Raw genomic sequence first — 20345 nt, 5'->3', positions numbered from 1 at the left:
ATACGGTATATTTATTGTACAAACAATGTGATAATTTTACAGGAATTGCCTCTTAACAGCGATTTCAACGCTGTCTTAGGATATTCTGTAGCTCTTTTGGAAACGATTTTAGTGTTTGGTGATTGTATACGAGGTGGTCAGAAACAGTCTGGAAAGCTTGAAAGAGAGTTGCAGGGAAGCCTGTATGAGAAATAATTGTTAAGAAAAAAATTCCGTACGTCTCGCAGTTTGCATTGAAGTTAACCAATCAGCTTATTGCCGAAGTAAATTCAAGCAGCCTGCCAAAGACAATGTCGTCTAATGTGGTTTTCGTTTGTTTTCCCGAAACCGAACCGAAGTACACTACTGGCTATTAAAATTGCTACACCAAGAAGAAATGCAAATGATAAACGGGTATTCCCATTGGACAAATACATTATACTAGAACTGACATGTTATTACATTTTCACGCAATTTGGGTGCATAGATCCTGAGAAATCAGTACCCAGAACAACCACCTCTGGCCGTAATAACGGCCTTGATACGCCTGGGCATTGAGTGAAACAGAGCTTGGATGGCGTGTACAGGTACAGCTGCTCTTTCAGCTTCGTCACGATACCACAGTTCATCAAGGGTAGTCACTAGCGTATTGTGACGAGCCAGTTGCTCGGCCACCATTGGCCAAACGTTTTCAATTGGTGAGACATCTGGAGAATGTGCTGGCCAGGGCAGCAGTCGAACATTTTCTGTATCCAGAAAGGTCCGTACAGGACCTGCAACATGCGGTCGTGCATTATTCTGCTGAAATGTAGGGTTTCGCAGGGATCGAATGAAGGGTAGAGACACGGGTCATAACACATCTGAAAGTAGCTTTCACTGTTCAAAGTGCCGTCAATGCGAACAAGAGGTGACCGAGACGTGTAACCAATGGCACCCCATACCATCACGCCGGGTGATACGCCAGTATGGCGATGACGAATACACGCTTCCAATGTGCATTCACCGCGATGTCGCCAAACACTGATGCGACCATCATGAAGCTGTAAACAGAACCTGGATTCATCCGAAAAATGACGTTTTGCCATTCGTGCACCCAGGTTCGTCGATGAGTATACCATCGCAGGCGCTCCTGTCTATGATGCAGCGTCAAGGGTAACCACAGCCATGGTCTCCGAGCTGATAGTCCATGCTGCTGCAAACGTCGTCGAACTGTTCGTGCAGATCGTTGTTATCTTGAAAACGTCCCCATCTGTTGACTCAGCAATCGAGACGTGGCTGCACGATCCGTTACAGCCATGGGGATAAGATGACTGTCATCTCGACTGCCAGTGATACGTGGCCGTTGGGATCCAGCAGAGCGTTCCGTATTACCCTCCTGAACCCACCGATTCCATATTCTGCTAACAGTCATTGGATCTCGACCAACGCGAGCAGCAGTGTCGCGATACGCTAAACCGCAATCGCGATAGGCTACAATCCGACCTTTATCAAAGTCAGAAACGTGATGGTACGCATTTCTCCTCCTTACACGAGGCATCACAACAACGTTTCACCAGGTAACGCCGGTCAACTGCTGTTTGTGTATGAGACATCGGTTGGAAACTTTCCTCATGTCAGCACGTTGTAGATGTCGCCACCGGTGCCAACCTTGTGTGAATGCTCTGAAAAGCCAATCATTTGCATATCACAGCATCTTCTTCCTGTCGGTTAAATTTCGCGTCTGTAGCACGTCATCTTCGTGGTGTAGCAATTTTAATGGCCAGTAGTGTAACTTTTGCTCATCTGGCCTAAATTGGTCTCTTCCCGAACAGGCACATATTAACTGGTAATGAGATTTGAGCAAGTGGTAACTCTCGGACCCACGGAAGACGGGGCATTACTGCATTCCAGTGCGTGTAAGTGGTTGAATTTGCGCATAGCGAGTCGTATGTGGTGTTCGTACAATCGTGCAGAAGAGAAGACGTGAGCTCAAGGCGAATCGTCGACTGTTCGGCACACTTTCGGACGAATGGAAACTAATGCAGATAAAACATGGTAGCGTCGGCAGTCAGCAAGCGTAACAACAGGTGACGTAGGGAAGATGTGGCGGATCTGGTCACAAAACTTGCGGACGAGTAGTCACATACTGGCCCTGGGACAATCAGAAATTACCACAGGCAGTGTTAAGACGGTTGTTGCTGTAGTCTTCAGTCGGAAGACTGATTTTAAGCAGCTCACCACAGTGCCCTATCATGTGCTCGATATCTCCTTCTAGCTACTGTATAACTCACTGTTTGACCACGATATCTTGACGATTTCGCTAGTGCTGCCAGAAGCGGAGAAAATTGGCATTACCTGAATGATGTTCATTTTGTCTCCTATCGCTACCAACGTCAAGCTGCCGTTAGAGGCTAAGGATTACAAAATGCTTGCGTCCAATAGCAAGTAACTTCTTTAAGAACTTGTTGGTGTGTGTACATTAGAACAAAAATTTACTCAACTTTACCTTTCCAGTCACTGGAGAGAAATTAATCTCAGGAATTCGTCGCAAGTGCTTGTTACAGAAGTGCAGACCAGAGCAGACACCTCTATTGTTGGGTTACTAGTAATGAATATAAATCGTGTCGAAACAAACAAATTAGAGAGTACATGTTGATAATGTCGCAGAAGAAGTTGAGTAGCACCGTGGTGTCGTGGTTATGATACTAAACTGTTGCATGGATGGTAGTGAGTTTAAGAACTCACCTGGACTGTACAGTTTTAATTTCTGTATTCGGTTCGAGTACGTTCTAGAAGTATCCACAAATGTGAAGAATCATTGTACTGCAATGTTCTGTAGCTGTATATATACCGTATGTGTTCTGGCCGGAGGCAGTTCGCTCCGCGCTCTTGTATGTGCAAGTGCTGAATAAACCTTCGTTAAGTGAAGTTAGTGTTCGTCATTCATCTAATTTCACCATCTTCTAAGTGACAGTATTACCAAGAAATACTATTCAAGTAACTAAAAGTAGAGGCTTTCACTTAGATTAAAAACTTTGAGGATGTCGTATGCAAATTCCAAACATCTCTTGTCTATTGTATAATCAAGTGTTCGATAACACGACACAAAAATTTGGCACAGTATCTCACCAACAGACTGTCTTTCAATTACTCTTCGATTTTTTCAAGCAATATCTACTATTTTTATCACAAATGTAATGCATTTCTGTTTACGGTAATATTAAAAAAAATCAGATAAAGTTTAAAGATGCCTTTACTGCCTTCTACTGTTTCTTCTGGTGAAAAAAATTTGTTGATAAACTCATTTCACAGTTGCTTGTCTGTTGGTGCCAATTATATGTGTTTAGGGGTTTCATCGGTACATTTGTTTCGGTCCATCTGTCTTTGCGCCATTCTCCTTTTTGACAGTGATATTTTCGCACTAGTACTGAACACATACAACTTCTGTAAATTTGTAGAACATCCACGATAAGAAAAATTCGGCAAGTACTTGCTGCAAGATGCAAGAAACTGGAACGAATTTTCACCCTATAGAGGAGTGTGCGCTGATTTCAAACTTTCTGACAAATTAAAACTGTGTGCCGGACCGAGGAAGGCTGAACTGCTATCTTCAATAAAAGGAAACAAAACAGCCGCGAAAGTGTACGTCGTGGGTAAAAAGGCTGACAGCAGAGGTCACAAAGTAGAGCGTTTACCGCCTACAACTGCGATCTAAATCCGACAGAATTAGCATTGGCCAAAATAAAACACAATTTCAGGAAGATGGCTCTATGGATTATGGGACTTAACATCTGAGATGATCAGTCCCCTACACTTAGAACTACTTAAACCTAACTAACCTAAGGAAATCACACACGTGCATGCCCGAGGCAGGATTCGAATCTGCGACCGTAGCAGCAGCGCGGTTCCTGACTGAAGCGCCTAGAACCACTCGGACACAGGAAGAACACTGTTACTGGTGACAAGTGGAAGGAAAAGTTGCACAATTTTCTTAATGATGCTCTCTTTTCAAATACGGCACAGGACCTTACTGCAGGTATGTGCAGCAGCTGGAGCAAAAATATTGAACACGGGACGGAATAATGGAAATGGCCTTTGATGAAGTTAACATCAATACCACACCCTCAAGCGATGAACATGATTATCGTGAATCAAACACAAATGATAGCGATCTTTTGTCAACATCATTTTGACAGTTCTTCCAGGCACTTTGTAAACATTACTGCTGTGCTGCGTTTAATAAATGCAATGCTCAAACAGATTCCAAAGATCAGGTTTTGACTTTCGATTCACAATGTCGTAAGTTGTACATTCATCTACTTTCGTAGTTCATGTTTTTAGATACATAAATAATACATAAGTTCATAACATCTATATCTACATACATACTCCGCAATCCACCATACGGTGCGTTGCGGAGGGTACCTCGTACCACAACTAGCATCTTCTCTTCCTGTTCCACTCCCAAACAGAACGGGCGAAAAATTACTGCCTATATGCCTCTGTACGAGCCCTAATCTCTCTTATCTTTCCGCGAAATGTAAGTTGGCGGCAGTAAAATTGTACTGCAGTCAGCCTCAAATGCTGGTTCTCTAAATTTCCACAGTAGCGATTCACGAAAAAAACGCCTCCTTTTCTCTAGAGACTCCCACCCGAGTGCCTGAAGCATTTCCATAACACTCGCGTGATGATAAAACCTACCAGTAACAAATCTAGCAGCCCACCTCTGAATTGCTTCTATGTCCTCTCTCAATCCGACCTGATAGGGATCCCAAACGCTCGAGCAGTACACAAGACTAGGTCGTATTAGTGTTTTATAAGCGGTCTCCTTTACAGACGAACCACATCTTCCCAAAATTCTACCAATGAATCGAAGATGACTATCCGCCTTCCCCACAACTGCCATTACATGCTTGTCCCACTTCATATCGCTCTGCAAAGTTACGCCCAAATATTTAATCGAAGTGACTGTGTCAAGAGCTACACACTAATGGAGTATTCAAACATTACAGGATTCTTTCTCCTATTCATCTACATTAATTTACATTTATCTATATTTAGAGATAGCTACCATTCTTTACACCAATCACAAATCCTGTCCAAGTCGTCTTGTATACTCCTACAGTCACTCGACGCCGACACCTTCCCGTACACCACAAACAGCCGCACATTGCTATCCACCCTATCCAAAAGATCATTTATGTATATAGTAAACAACAGCAGACCTACCACACTTGCCTAGGGCACTCCAGATGATACCCTCACCTCCGATGAAAATTCACCATCGAGGACAACGTTCTGGGTTCTATTACTTAAGAATTCTTCGAGCCACTCACATACTAGGGAACCGATCCCATATGCTCTTACCTTAGTTAGCAGTCTGCAGTGGGGCACCGAGTTAAACGGTTTCCGGAAGTCAAGGAATATGGCATCTGTCTGATACCCTTCATCTATGGTTCTACATCTACATCTACATCTACATTGATACTCCGCAAGCCACCCAACGGTGTGTGGCGGAGGGCACTTTACGTGCCACTGTCATTACCTCCCTTTCCTGTTCCAGTCGCGTATGGTTCGCGGGAAGAACGACTGTCTGAAAGCCTCCGTGCGCGCTCTAATCTCTCTAATTTTACATTCGTGATCTCCTCGGGAGGTATAAGTAGGGGGAAGCAATATATTCGATACCTCATCCAGAAACGCACCCTCTCGAAACCTGGCGAGCAAGCTACACCGCGATGCAGAGCACCTCTCTTGCAGAGTCTGCCACTTGAGTTTATGAAACATCTCCGTAACGCTATCACGGTTACCAAATAACCCTGTGACGAAACGCGCCGCTCTTCTTTGGATCTTCTCTATCTCCTCCGTCAGACCGAACTGGTACGGATCCCACACTGATGAGCAATACTCAAGTATAGGTCGAACGAGTGTTTTGTAAGCCACCTCCTTTGTTGATGGACTACATTTTCTAAGGACTCTCCCAATGAATCTCAACCTGGTACCCGCCTTACCAACAATTCATTTTATATGATCATTCCACTTCAAATCGTTCCGCACGCATACTCCCAGATATTTTACAGAAGTAACTGCTACCAGTGTTTGTTCCTCTATCATATAATCATACAATAAAGGATCCTTCTTTCTATGTATTCGCAATACATTACATTTGTCTATGTTAAGGGTCAGTTGCCACTCCCTGCACCAAGTGCCTATCCGGTGCAGATCTTCCTGCATTTCGCTACAATTTTCTAATGCTGCAACTTCTCTGTATACTACAGCATCATCCGCGAAAAGCCGCATGGAACTTCCGACACTATCTACTAGGTCATTTATATATATTGTGAAAAGCAATGGTCCCATAACACTCCCCTGTGGCACGCCAGAGGTTACTTTAACGTCTGTAGACGTCTCTCCATTGATAACAACATGCTGTGTTCTGTTTGCTAAAAACTCTTCAATCCAGCCACACAGCTGGTCTGATATTCCGTAGGCTCTTACTTTGTTTATCAGGCGACAGTGCGGAACTGTATCGAACGCCTTCCGGAAGTCAAGAAAAATAGCATCTACCTGGGAGCCTGTATCTAATATTTTCTGGGTCTCATGAACAAATAAAGCGAGTTGGGTCTCACACGATCGCTCTTTCCGGAATCCATGTTGATTCCTACATAGTAGATTCTGGGTTTCCAGAAATGACATGATACGCGAGCAAAAAACATGTTCTAAAATTCTACAAGAGATTGACGTCAGAGATATAGGTCTATAGTTTTGCGCATCTGCTCGACGACCCTTCTTGAAGACTGGGACTATCTGTGCTCTTTTCCAATCATTTGGAACCCTCCGTTCCTCTAGAGACTTGCGGTACACGGCTGTTAGAAGGGGGGCAAGTTCTTTCGCGTACTCTGTGTAGAATCGAATTGGTATCCCGTCAGGTCCAGTGGACTTTCCTCTATTGAGTGATTCCAGTTGCTTTTCTATTCCTTGGACACTTATTTCGATGTCAGCCATTTTTTCGTTTGTGCGAGGATTTAGAGAAGGAACTGCAGTGCGGTCTTCCTCTGTGAAACAGCTTTGGAAAAAGGTGTTTAGTATTTCAGCTTCACGCGTGTCATTCTCTGTTTCAATGCCATCATCATCCCGTAGTGTCAAGACATCATTTGAAAAAAGGGCGAGTTGCATTTCGCAGGAACGATGCTTTCTAAAGCCGTGTTGATGCATGGACAGCAACTCCTCTGTCTCAAGGAAATTCATTATATTCGAACTGAGAATATGTTCGAGAATCCTGCAACAAACCGATGTAAAGGATATTGGTCTGTAATTTTGAGGATCCGTCCTTCTACCCTTCTTATATACAGGCGTCACCTGCACTTTTTCCAATCGCTCAGGACTTTACGTTGGGCAAGAGATTCGCGATAAATGCAAGCTAAGTAAGGAGCCAATGCAGTAGAGTACTCTCTGTAAAACCGAATTGGAATCCCATCAGGACCTGGCGGCTTATTTATTTTAAACCCATTCAGCTGCTTCACAACCCCAGGGATGTCTATTACTATGTCCTCCATACGGGAATCTGTAAGAGGCTCAAATGGCGGTATGTTTGTACGATCCTCCTGCGTGAAAGATTTCTCAAATGCTAAATTTAAAATTTCAGCTTTCGTTTTGCTGTCTTCCGTTGCCAGGCGAGACTGATCACTGAGTGACTGGATGGAAGCCTTCGACCCGCTTACCGATTTTACGTAAGACCAGAATTTCCTTGGGTTTTCAGCAAGATCTTTTGCTAAGGTATGACAGTTGTAGTGGTAAGCTTTCACGGCCGGCGTCTTCATTAATTAAAACTTACAGCCTGAATTGCCGTGGTCCATATATAAAACTTCTTCTCCTTCCTGACGTTTCGTTGCCTACTTTGGGCAACATCTTCCGAGGTGAGCCGGCGACTGGCTGCTAGGCGCTGGAGGTCCCGCTTATATAGAGCGCTTAGATGGCGCCATCACTCATCACGTGCTTTCGACTTTAAAACTATCTCTGGCTAGTGCCATCTCTCTCGATTACAGGTAATCGATTGTCACTTCGTTGGTGCCATATCTTGTCTAGTTTTAATCCTCCTTCTTTTTTATTAAAATTATGTTCGTGCTTGTAGATCTCTATAGCTTATCTATACATTCGGGTATAATAATGTGAGGTCCTAGCTATCACGTTTGTCTCACTAAATTTTATTTCGTGATCACCGTCTTTGAAAACGTGTTCCGCTACAGCTTATTTGTTAATTTGTCCCAACCTACAGTTCCTCTTGTGTTCCGTTACGCGGATATTAACACTCCTTTTATTTGTTCCAATATAAATCATGCCACAGCTACACGGAATTTTATACACACCTGGGGTGGCTAAGGGGTGTCGTGCGTCTTTCAACGATCTTAAACTTTCACTAATATTCTTGGTAGGTCGAAAGATTGTCTCCACTTGAAACTTGGCCAAAACTTTCCCAATACGGTCCGTGATATTATGAATAAATGGAATAAAAACTTTTCCATCCGACGGTTGTTGTTGTCGTGTATTTTCGGGCGCTTTTCTTCTAGGGTGGATTGCTCGATCTCAGATGTTATTAGCCCTGTCCTTTAAAGTTTTTATGACTCCTCTCTTCTGCCTAGGATGATGATTTGAATCCTTATGTAGGTACCGATTGGTGTGTGTGTCTTTCCTGTATGCCTTGCGCCCTAAAGTCCCATCTGCCCGTTTAATAACCAATACATCCAAAAAATTTAGTTGTCCATTACTCTCTTTCTCCATGGTGAACGGTATCTTTGGATTGAAACTGTTTATGTGCACCAAAAAATCACTTAGTTCCTCTTCAGCATGATTCCATATCACAAAGGTGTCATCCACGTATCGTTACCATTTCAAAGGGCATTTTATGGCCGACTGCAGCACTTGTTGTTCGAAAAATTCCATAAATAGATTAGCAATAGCTGGGGTCAGAGGGCTACCCATGGCCACCCCATCAATTTCTTCATAAAACTCGTTATTATATTGAAAATAATTCGAGGATAGACAATGTCGAAATAAAGCTATTGTATCATCGGGAAACATATCAGCTATGTAAGAAAGAGCTTCGTCAACATGGACCATGGTGAACAGGGATACTACATAGAAACTGACAAGGATGTCACTTGGACTAACTGTAATCTCCCTCAGTTTTTCGATAAAATGCATGGAGTTTTTAATATGAGTATCAGAAAATGAATTATCCAAATTGAAGAAAGATATACACGATGTATAAAATATGCGCCAAAATGAAACTCTCAAAAATGTAAGAGAAAAAGTATTCGAAAGCTACAGAACTGCTCGTGACAATCAGTCCGCTATTACCGATGGAGATCTACGAGACTGGGTGTGCTGAATTTCAAATGAGATAAACGTTATTGATTCCAGGCTTCTTCGGCCTCGTTGCACAGATTCAGGAAAGTATATGGAAGCCGCAAAATTACGAAATTTTCTCCAACTTAAGTTGTAGAGGAGCTGTAATTGACACGTAATAATGTAGGGAAATTCGCAGCTGACGTGAAGACGAAGCTTCTTATTATCCCCTAGAGTGCTGCGTATAAAGCCCATCATTAAGATCTGGTGCAAAAACTACGTGCAAACTGCACTTTATCATTTTGAGCCGATAAAGAGTAGCTTGTGCAGTGAATGAATGTTGCGACACATTGTTATACAACAGTTCCAGCGATAAGGATCAATGTATCCCGCGGATTCATAGATACGTTTAGGAATATCAAGGCAAATTATGACCGAAAAGAAAAAAAAGAAGTCAGGTTACTTGTAAAACTCTTGTAAACTATGTTGGAAAATCAGGTAAACGTCTTAGTATCACCTGCAGGAACTAATTCATTGCTTTTGTTGTACTCTCAACTCGGACATAACATCTATCTTTAGGAGGACGACAAAAAGACTGTTAATATAATTCTGATGCCACCTTGAACTAATTGTAAGATTCAGTCTCTTGATAAAAAGTTTTCAACAGTGTAAGGTATTTTTCATACAACTGTCGCGCAACATAATTTCCGACAGATCTTTCTCGTTTCAGGTTTCTCAGCGGGACAGTTTTGTGAAACAGTCATTTCTGCAGAGTCAGTTTGCATCACCACATTTTATTAATTCCATCAAGTATGCCTGGTACGCAGCACAATATGCACGACAACGGTCACGACCATTCAAAAAATTAACACTATTCCTGTTGCAATTTCACTAAACATGTACAGTCAGCATTATATTTTGTGTACCTAATCAATTCAAAAAAATGGTTCAGATGGCTCTGAGCACTATGGGACTCAACTGCTGAGGTCATTAGTCCCCTAGAACTTAGAACTAGTTAAACCTAACTAACCTAAGGACATCACAAACATCCATCCCCGAGGCAGGATTCGAACCTGCGACCGTAGCGGTCTTGCGGTTCCAGACTGCAGCGCCTTTAACCGCACGGCCACTTCGGCCGGCTAATCAATTCATTTTGCGAGACAGATGTGCAAATTCAGTACTCACTTTGTACTTGCTCATAGAAATACCATTTTCCAGCTAGGATATACTGCCACATGACAAGTAGGGCTTTCCTCTTGGCACTTCTTACTGGCTGAGTTTTGTCATAGAAGATAAAGAAAACTATAATGTTATTTAGAGGCAGATTTCTTTTACCAGCACCTCTCTGCTTTTGTTCAGTGCTTTGAGAAATCCACTGTAGCCTGATGTTACGACTTTTCCTTCCCCTTAGTGTAGTAGGATTGCCAGATGAAACGCGTAGCAAGACGTACTCTGTTATTCTGAATGAGTATTTGTGCAAGATGGGGGTATCGTGAGCGAAGAACGGAGAAATCTTCTGGTCCCATCTTACACAGAAGGAATCCATTGTCCTTTGCTTTGGCAATGGCTGCAATCCAGTTTTCTGGGTGAACAGATACACTCCTGGAAATGGAAAAAAGAACACATTGACACCGGTGTGTCAGACCCACCATACTTGCTCCGGACACTGCGAGAGGGCTGTACAAGCAATGATCACACGCACGGCACAGCGGACACACCAGGAGCCGCGGTGTTGGCCGTCGAATGGCGCTAGCTGCGCAGCATTTGTGCGCCGCCGCCGTCAGTGTCAGCCAGTTTGCCGTGGCATACGGAGCTCCATCGCAGTCTTTAACACTGGTAGCATGCCACGACAGCGTGGACGTGTACCGTATGTGCAGTTGACGGACTTTGACCGAGGGCGTTTAGTGGGCGTGCGGGAGGCCGGGTGGACGTACCGCCGAATTGCTCAACACGTGGGGCGTGAGGTCTCCACAGTACATCGATGTTGTCGCCAGTGGTCGGCGGAAGGTGCACGTGCCCGTCGACCTGTGACCGGACCGCAGGGACGCACAGATGCACGCCAAGACCGTAGGATCCTACGCAGTGCCGTAGGGGACCGCACCGCCACTTCCCAGCAAATTAGGGACACTGTTGCTCCTGGGGTATCGGCGAGGACCATTCGCAACCGTCTCCATGAAGCTGGGCTACGGTCCCGCACACCGTTAGGCCGTCTTCCGCTCACGCCCCAACATCGTGCAGCCCGCCTCCAGTGGTGTCGCGACAGGCGTGAATGGAGGGACGAATGGAGACGTGTCGTCTTCAGCGATGAGAGTCGCTTCTGCCTTGGTGCCAATGATGGTCGTATGTGTGTTTGGCGCCGTGCAGGTGAGGGCCACAATCAGGACTGCATACGACCGAGGCACACAGGGCCAACACCCGGCATCATGGTGTGGGGAGCGATCTCCTACACTGGCCGTACACCACTGGTGATCGTCGAGGGGACACTGAATAGTGCACGGTACATCCAAACCGTCATCGAACCCATCGTTCTACCATTCCTAGACCGGCAAGGGAACTTGTTGTTCCAACAGGACAATGCACGTCCGCATGTATCCCGTGCCACCCAACGTGCTCTAGAAGGTGTAAGTCAACTACCCTGGCCAGCAAGATCTCCGGATCTGTCCCCCACTGAGCATGTTTGGGACTGGATGAAGCGTCGTCTCACGCGGTCTGCACGTCCAGCACGAACGCTGGTCCAACTGAGGTGCCAGGTGGAAATGGCATTGCTGCGAAAGGTGGATATACACTGTACTAGTGCCGACATTGTGCATGCTCTGTTGCCTGTGTCTATGTGCCTGTGGTTCTGTCAGTGTGATCATGTGATGTATCTGACCCCAGGAACGTGTCAATAAAGTTTCCCCTTCCTGGGACAATGAATTCACGGTGTTCTTATTTCAATTTCCAGGAGTGTATTTTATTCCTGTCGATTAGGGAAAAATCCCTACAACATTGTAGGAAACTATAGCCCGTAAGGAAGAATTTCTGGTCTAGAGCAGTGAAATATTTACGGATGATCAGGTTTTGGAAAACAGTCGTAATATTTTGAACGTCTCTTACAAAATCAAGAAGGTTTAGGCTAACATTCTGTGGACCCTGTCCACTAGTATCTTATAGGCTGCTTAAAGGATGCTGCGTTCTCGGAATGATATACAACAATTCAAGCAAATAACATTAACAGTTTGTATTGCAAATAGAAAACTGACAATATTTAACTTGTATTTTCAAATGTTCAAATGTGTGTGAAATCTTATGGGACATAACTGCTAAGGTCATCATTCCCTAAGCTTACGCACTACTTAACCTAAATTATCCTAAGGACAAACACACACACCCATGCCCGAGGGAGGACTCGAACCCCAGCCGGGACCAGCCGTACAGTGCACGACTTCAGCGCCCTAGTCCGCTCAGCTAATCCCGCGCGGCGTTTATTTACAAAAAGTGTCGCAAGCGATGGGCGACATGCAAACAGTATTGGTCTTCGCTATAGAAAATGTCCAAACAAGCAATGGATATGGATCAGTAATAAATGTTCTGTGAGCGCCGGTCTACGACTGTGCGAATACTGCCATAATTCTGAGCCGATACTGAACTGTTGAGGCTGGCGGCGCTTACTTACTTTTCTTGTAGAGGCCGCTCCTGTCTTGGCATGGTCCTTGTCACCGGGCTATTGGCTGACGTCGCCTTCTCTGATCTTGCGTTCCTCATCTTCGTTCCGGTACTTGTGGTTACGCCAGAACACGTTCAAATGACATTTATATAAAAAATAGAAATTACGATCAAAACATTCCAGTTTCATCGCTTTTTCCTGAATGCTGTCCTTCACTTTTCGTAACGCAATATAGAACAACTTTTGAGACATTCAGTAAAAATGTTGGAAACATTCGGGATACATGTCCAGTTCTTCCCTCTTTTCAGCAATAACGGACATGCCCAATATCTGGATCGCTGTTCAACATTCGCGGCATACAAAAGATTCCAGTGCATCAGTATCTCCGTCTGATGAAGACGACATATTCTGATCAATCCCTAGCACGACCGTGCCGAGTCTCTCCTAACATCGGTACATCACTGTGGACTGTTCACGTCCTGTCCACGCCACGCCCTCTCTCGCCGCCGCCAGGCCACTTTTTGGCTTGAACATGGGGTCCGCCTACTGTTAGCCTTGTTTGAAGATATCGCATGGTTAAAAATGATCCATATTAAACATGTAAGTTCGGAGATCAGCATTTCAAAGATATCGTACGCGATGATGTACGGATTTCCTATTTATTTCATTATTCTAAACAGTCATCTTTATAAAAACGCCAGCACGATTACCTAACATTGTGGCGTGGCCTGCAGTTAACGGCGATGCTGTCTGCTATTGATCCCAGGGAACGCTCACAACAATGCGTTGTCGCCTGAAGCTGCGTGGGCCGTTGCGTAGCATCACTGTCGAGTTCTTATCGATACTTTCGTGTGCTGAATAATTTTGTGCTGTGAGTTAGTGAGGAAAAAGTCGATCAATCGTATTAGTACTCGTCATCCGTACAGTTTTGACACACCAGAAGATCAGGTGTTAAAGACTCTTACTTAGCTTGGCAGCTTTGTAAAAAGCTAAGCCTCATCTTTGTGCGAGGTGGGGACTGCCGTTTTGCCGTACGAGGTATGAGCCGGCTGCTTTCTGTCAATTGCTTATATGTCTCGTAGCGTGAGATAACTGTGTAATTATAATCAGTATAATGCAGATTCTATTATTTAACATTAGATGTACAGGAAAAGAATAAATTCTAGTGTTCGATTCCATTCGTCGGCTTTGAGCAACGACGTCATACCTGAGGCAAAGACGCTACTTAGAGGGAATCTAAGAAATGCACGGATCATACTAGTAAACAATGGAATGTAGCATGCGGTAAAATTACTATTACTTCTAACGTGATGATTTGTTTACGCACGAATTATATCCAAGCAAACTGAAGATAACGAAAATAAATAAGAACAAGAATGAAAAAAATTAATACCTGATTAGAATTATTATGGTAATTTATGAGAGTGGAGAGGCACAGAGAATCATTCAACTGCATTACAGTATAGCGCATGATAAAGTCGTACTATTATAAAATTGTGTTAATTGCAATATTAATTATTCATTCAAAGGGAAGAAGCGCTAGAAAGTTGAGATTTTGGGCGGGGAGAAACTAAATGACAGCATAATACTGACAAAACGAAGTGAATGATAACAAATACGAAACAGTAACATGAAATGTGGAGAAATAGACACACTAAATCCTAAAACAAGGAACCACACGAGTAACGAAAATCCATAAAAAGTAACAAGTATTGCAATCGATAACTAGAATTAACCTATGTAGGTAAGTGCCAGTTACCGGTTCCAACTGTTTCAAGATTCATATGTATGTAAATGTTTCACGCAGGAGTTTTATGCACAGTAATGTAATTTGATTTCTGTAATTGTAATTGCTCATTAAATTATTGCGATGTAAGGGTCTACGGATTGTTCGCAAATGTACGGTACGTTAACACGCGCTCGCCAGCCGACCTGCCTGGAATGCTGACACTTGCTTGGTCAGTAGACGCACGCCCGGCCGCACTGCGACGGAGAGTACGCGACTGTCTGCCGTCCGCAGCGGGCAGTTTTAACTAGCGCGGCCTCGGGCGCTAATATGTCTCTTCTCTTAGCTCACCATGGAGCCTTTCGGTACGACCGTAATTAGTCGGTGTTAGGATGTCAGACACAGTGATGATGGGTGCCAGTAGTGTGCGTGTTTTATAATCCGCCTTTGTTAATGAAACTGTTTAAACTTACTTCTCGTGTTCGCGTATTGCCGTACCTCAGCACATCAGAATTGGTAGGAATTGGCTATTTTCATTCGATTTACATTTTCATTGTTGCACAGTGTTATGGGAGTCTGGTTTATGGTTCGGCGGCGCCCTCAGCGTTGCGTTTACTCTACCCAGTACACCACCGTGGCGTTCGACTAGCGCCGGGAGCTTTTAGGACGAGTCGGCTGACCAGCGTCCTGGTAGAGGCAGGAGTCCCTCCATTGAAGGTTAGGCGTGCACAACTGCTGGCCAGTCACATTGCACACAGTCGTGGTTCTCCTGAGCATCCGAGTTATCATCTCCCGTTCCCACCAACGGCGGTTCAACTTTCGCATCGGCGACCCAGGTCAGGGCTTACGATCACAGTTCGTACCCAATCCCTCCTGTATGAACTGGAGTCCTTTTTAGAATGAAATTTTCACTCTACAGCGGAGTGTGCGCTGATATGAAACTTCCTGGCAGATTAAAACTGTGTGCCGGACCGAGACACGAACTCGGGACCTTGGAAGGTAGAAGACGAGGTACTGGCAGCAGTAAAGCTGTGAGGACGGGGCATGAGTCGTGCTTGGGTAGCTCAGTTCGTAGAGCAGTTGCCTGCGAAAGGCAAAGGTCCCGAGTTCGAATCTCGGTCCGGCACACAGTCTTAATCTGCCAGGAAGTTTTGGAGTCCTTGCCTTTACCACCTCCCATTCCGGGTCCATCTATGCACATATCCATGGTGTATACCTAGGCCGCGGCTTCGTCTGGACCTTTCGCGTTGCCCTAAGGACTCAGTTCCTCCCGCTGCTCTCCGCTGTCACTTCCTCTCGATTGTTTCCATGTGCCTGAGCACTGAAGTGGTTTACACCGACGGCTCATTGGCTAATGGTCATATTGGCTTCACCTATGTTCACATAGAGCATTTTGTACAGCACTCCTTGCCAGATGGCTGCTGTGTTTTCACTGCACAGCTGGTGGCCATATCTCGTGCTCTTGACCACATCCGCTCGTGCCCTGGAGAGTCGTTTCTTCTCTGTATTGACTCCCTCAACAGTCTCCGAGCTATCGACCAGTGTTCACCTCGCCACCCTTTGGCAGCGACCATCCAGGAATCCATATCTACCCTGGAACGGTCCAGTCGTTCAGTGGTATTTTTCTGGACCCCAAGACACGTCGGGATCCCAGGCAACGAACTTGCTGACAGGCTGGCAAAACAGGTTACGCGGAAACCGCTTCTGGAGATGGGCATCTCTGAAGCTGACCTGCTTTCAGTATTACCCCGCAAGTTTTTTCGGCTTTGGAAGACGGCATGGCATAACAGTATGCACAACAACCTGCGTGTCATTAAGAAGACTCAGGGACTCTGTGGTTCTCTGCTGGCTTCACATTGGCCATACGTGGCTAACACATGGTTAGCTCCTCCGTCGCAAGGATCCACGTCGGTGTCGCTGTGGCTCCCCTATGATTGTCGTCCACATCTTGCTGGACTGCCCAGTTTTAGCCGCTCTGGGGCGGACTTTTAACCTTCCCAGCACCCTACCTTCGGTGGTGGGCTACAATGGCTCAACACAAGATTTAGTTTTATGTTTTATTCGTGAGGAGGTTTCTAGCATACCATCTAAGCGTAGACGTCTAGCCTTCTCTCCGGGGCCTCCACCTTCCCTCCGTTTTAACTCTCTGTCACCCTTTCTTGACAGTTGTTTGTCATGATCTTCGTGTTGTCCCTTCATGTGGTCATCTCGCCTTATCTTTTGGGGTGGACATTTTAGTGTGTTGCAGAGTGGCTGGCTCATCCTCTTCTATTCTTGTGATCAGCCAGCCCAGACCTTCTGCTCTATAGTTTTAATACGTTCTCCTACGTTTGCTTGTGGTGTACGTTTTCCCCATTTTTGTTCGTTCCATTCGTTTCTTTTTAGGTGTGGTTCCGCATTCAAACGTATTTTGTGTGTTGCCTTACCCTGAGCCTTGTTTACGTCAGGAAAAAGGGACTGATGACCGTGTAGTTTGGTCCCTTTATACCCCAAACCACCCAAACCAACCTATTTATCCATTTCCTCTTTTTCTCTCTCCCTGTACGTCTCGTTCATCGTAATCCATCTCTGACCAACTCCGCCACCCCCACTCTCTGTCCATCTTCTCCTCCCCCCTTCTCTCTCCACATTATCCCGCCCACCGCAATAGGAGGCTGGTGGTGCTTACCCCTATAGTGTTTCTTTCCAAATCGTAACTGATATGGTTGAAATACTTCCAGGGGTTTAGGATGTGACTTTTACTCGTAGCTTTACCCGCAAACGTTCGTGTCAAGTATATTTGACATATATTTAACACATGTCGCACTTATTTGTACACGTTTTTCACACGCCTCTCTAGCAAATTTCATCCAGCAGTTCCATTTTTACGTAGCTGAATGTTTATGACGTCATGTGACCCGAATTACAACGAAGAAAAAAATTCACAGCACTGAGAAGGAGTTGTGCAATATAGCCGAAAGTTTTTAGGCGTGTTTCAATATGTGAAAGATGACGTTTGTTCAAATTTCTCGTTGGTCACATAGCAGTGGTGCTAGTATCGCCAGTGGGAAGATGCAAATCAGATTTCCCTTCAATACACGCTACAACGGTCGTGAACGTTTCTTACCTTTGAGATTGCAGGTCGTGAATTAATGTTAGTCAAGACTGCCTGAAAGGCGACAAAGACGCCATTATCAGCGCCTTTCTGAGTTTGAACGAGGTCGTGTAATAGCGCTAGGAGAAGCTGGATATTCCTTCTGAGACAATGCAAAAAGACTAGGGGGGGAATGATTGCCTACAACAGCGGTCACGAGAGCGTACCGTCGCAATAAGACTGGAACTCAGACACCCACTTTTGGCTGCCGAGAGGAAACACCATCGTGTTCGGCGTCTGATTACGGCGCATCGAACTGCATCTGTAGCAACAGTCTGAGTACGCAGTGACACAACGAGCTGTTACAAAACGGATACTTCAAAGACAGCTCCGAGCAAGACGCCCTGTAGCCTGCATTTCACTGACATCAAACCACCGCCGTTTTCAACTTCAGTGGGGCCAAGCGAGAGACCATTAGAGGACAGGGTGAAGGTCGATTGTGTATTCTGCCTCGGTGCCAGTGATGTCAGTGTCTTGGTTAGAAGGAGGCCAGTCGAAGGACTGCAACAAAACCTGTCTGCGTGTTAAAAACACTGGCTCTACACCTGAAGTTATGGTCCGAGGTGCGATTTCGTATGACACAAGGAATACTCTCGTGGTTATCCCAAGCACTCTGACTGCAAATCTGTACGTCAGTCTGGCGATTCAGCCTGTTTTGCTGCCATTCATGAACATCATTTCTGGAGGTGTTTTCCAGCAGGATAACACTCGCCCTCTTACTTCTGCTATATGACAACAGGCTCTACAGAATGTCAACATGTTTCCTTGGGCGGCTCGATCACCAGATCTGTCTCCAATCGAGCACATATCGAACATCATCGGAAGACAACTACAGCATCACCCACAACCAGGAATTAACCGCAACTGCATTGATCGACCAAGGGCAAGAAGCATGGAACTCCATCCCACAAACTGATATCCGGCATTTATACAACATTCAACCGTTTGACGGTTACAGCGGTTATTAATGCACGAGCAATTCACATTTGCAATGGCTTACATTAACCTGTGTTTTCCCAATGTTAATCACTTAAACATAATACCTAGAAAAATGTATTCCCGAAATCTCACTGTCTACATTAATCAATTTTTTTCCGTCAGTGAATTTGTCCTACAGTCATACAGCTGTATAGTTGCCTCCAGTGGTATACGTGCCTACGTTCTGTGACATAGCTGGTAATAAAGAAGTAATAAATTAAACTGTCATGCATGATACGGCAGTTTTTCATGCATCTCAGTGTTTATGAGTGTCCTGAACTATGTGTCGTATGGTGATATAATTTTGACGGTTCATTCACTGGTGTATGTAAATACCGTCTGAAAAACGTATCACGAATACAGTAAGTAGAGTGGAAGTAATAAATTAAAACGTCATGCTCAGTTTTGCTCCACGAACAGAGAAAATGTAGTAAACGATAAAATTCTTTCTTTTCATCATTTTGTTGGATTTCAGCGAGAAAACGTTTCGTATGGTTTGAAACTATGTGTGAAGTTTGTTGCTAGCCGCAAAGTGTTCTCATTCTTAAGTACTGCACGACCAAAGTGTGGACATTCACACGTCATGTGCTGCACTCCTTTCTCACGCTACACCCCCACCACTTTGTCAGGTAGGTTGTTCTTGTCCACTACGTCGATTGTCTCCAGACAGTAACTGCGACGTGTGGCAAGGTTGGTTGAAATCGGTACAATCGTTTAGGAGGGGATGTCGCAGTTACATATACATATTCGTACATCCATTTTTATAATGTGCATGGATTTGTGTTTATCGATACAGCTTGAATTCACAACTAGATTATAAACAAACTCGTCCCTTAGTTCATGCTAGGGATCCGGTAACGACTAAGTTTAGAGCCACACTACCTAAATAAGTGAGGTGGAGGCTGTGACGTATCGTGTATGGTTTGGCCAATGACGCAGTGATTGAGGCGACTATGAGTTAATCACCGTAATCAACAAGACGATAACGTCATTCTCAGGCCTGATTTTGAACCATAGAAGATAGAATGGTTCTCATTACACGCATTTTGTACGTCGAAAAATCAAACCGACTACAACTGCGAATTGTCACAAATGCGAGTATCATAAAAAAAGTTCCGGAACTATAGTCGACAACTGTTTGCAGACAATGAACATAACAAATATATTGAAACTAGTTAAGGAAAAGAAGTTTTACCCTAAACCACAAGTGGATCTACGATGCACAGTTCCGAATATATGAGCATATCAGGAGCAAATGTTATAGCAAAGCATTAAACTTTTACAAAAAGCTAACGGGAGTAGTCTGATTTCTTATCTCCTCGATCAGCTTCTGATAAGTGGACGCACATCAGTGGTTACGTTATTAACACTCCCCTTAAATTCAAAGATATCAGCAGGATCAGGTGCAGCATTTAGACATGTATGTCCTCCTACACCGCAGTGACAAAGGGTACTGATAGAACAAAATCTTAAAATCAAATCTGTAATTGGGAAGAAGGGTTTTTATCCGATACACTACAAAGTCTAATAAGATTAGTATGAAAATGAACATTGCTATGACA

This window comes from Schistocerca americana, chromosome 4 (assembly GCF_021461395.2).
Source record: "Schistocerca americana isolate TAMUIC-IGC-003095 chromosome 4, iqSchAmer2.1, whole genome shotgun sequence".
Lineage (NCBI taxonomy): Eukaryota > Metazoa > Arthropoda > Insecta > Orthoptera > Acrididae > Schistocerca > Schistocerca americana.
The sequence above is the reverse complement of the archived record's forward strand: the minus strand, read 5'-3'. Positions refer to the sequence as shown.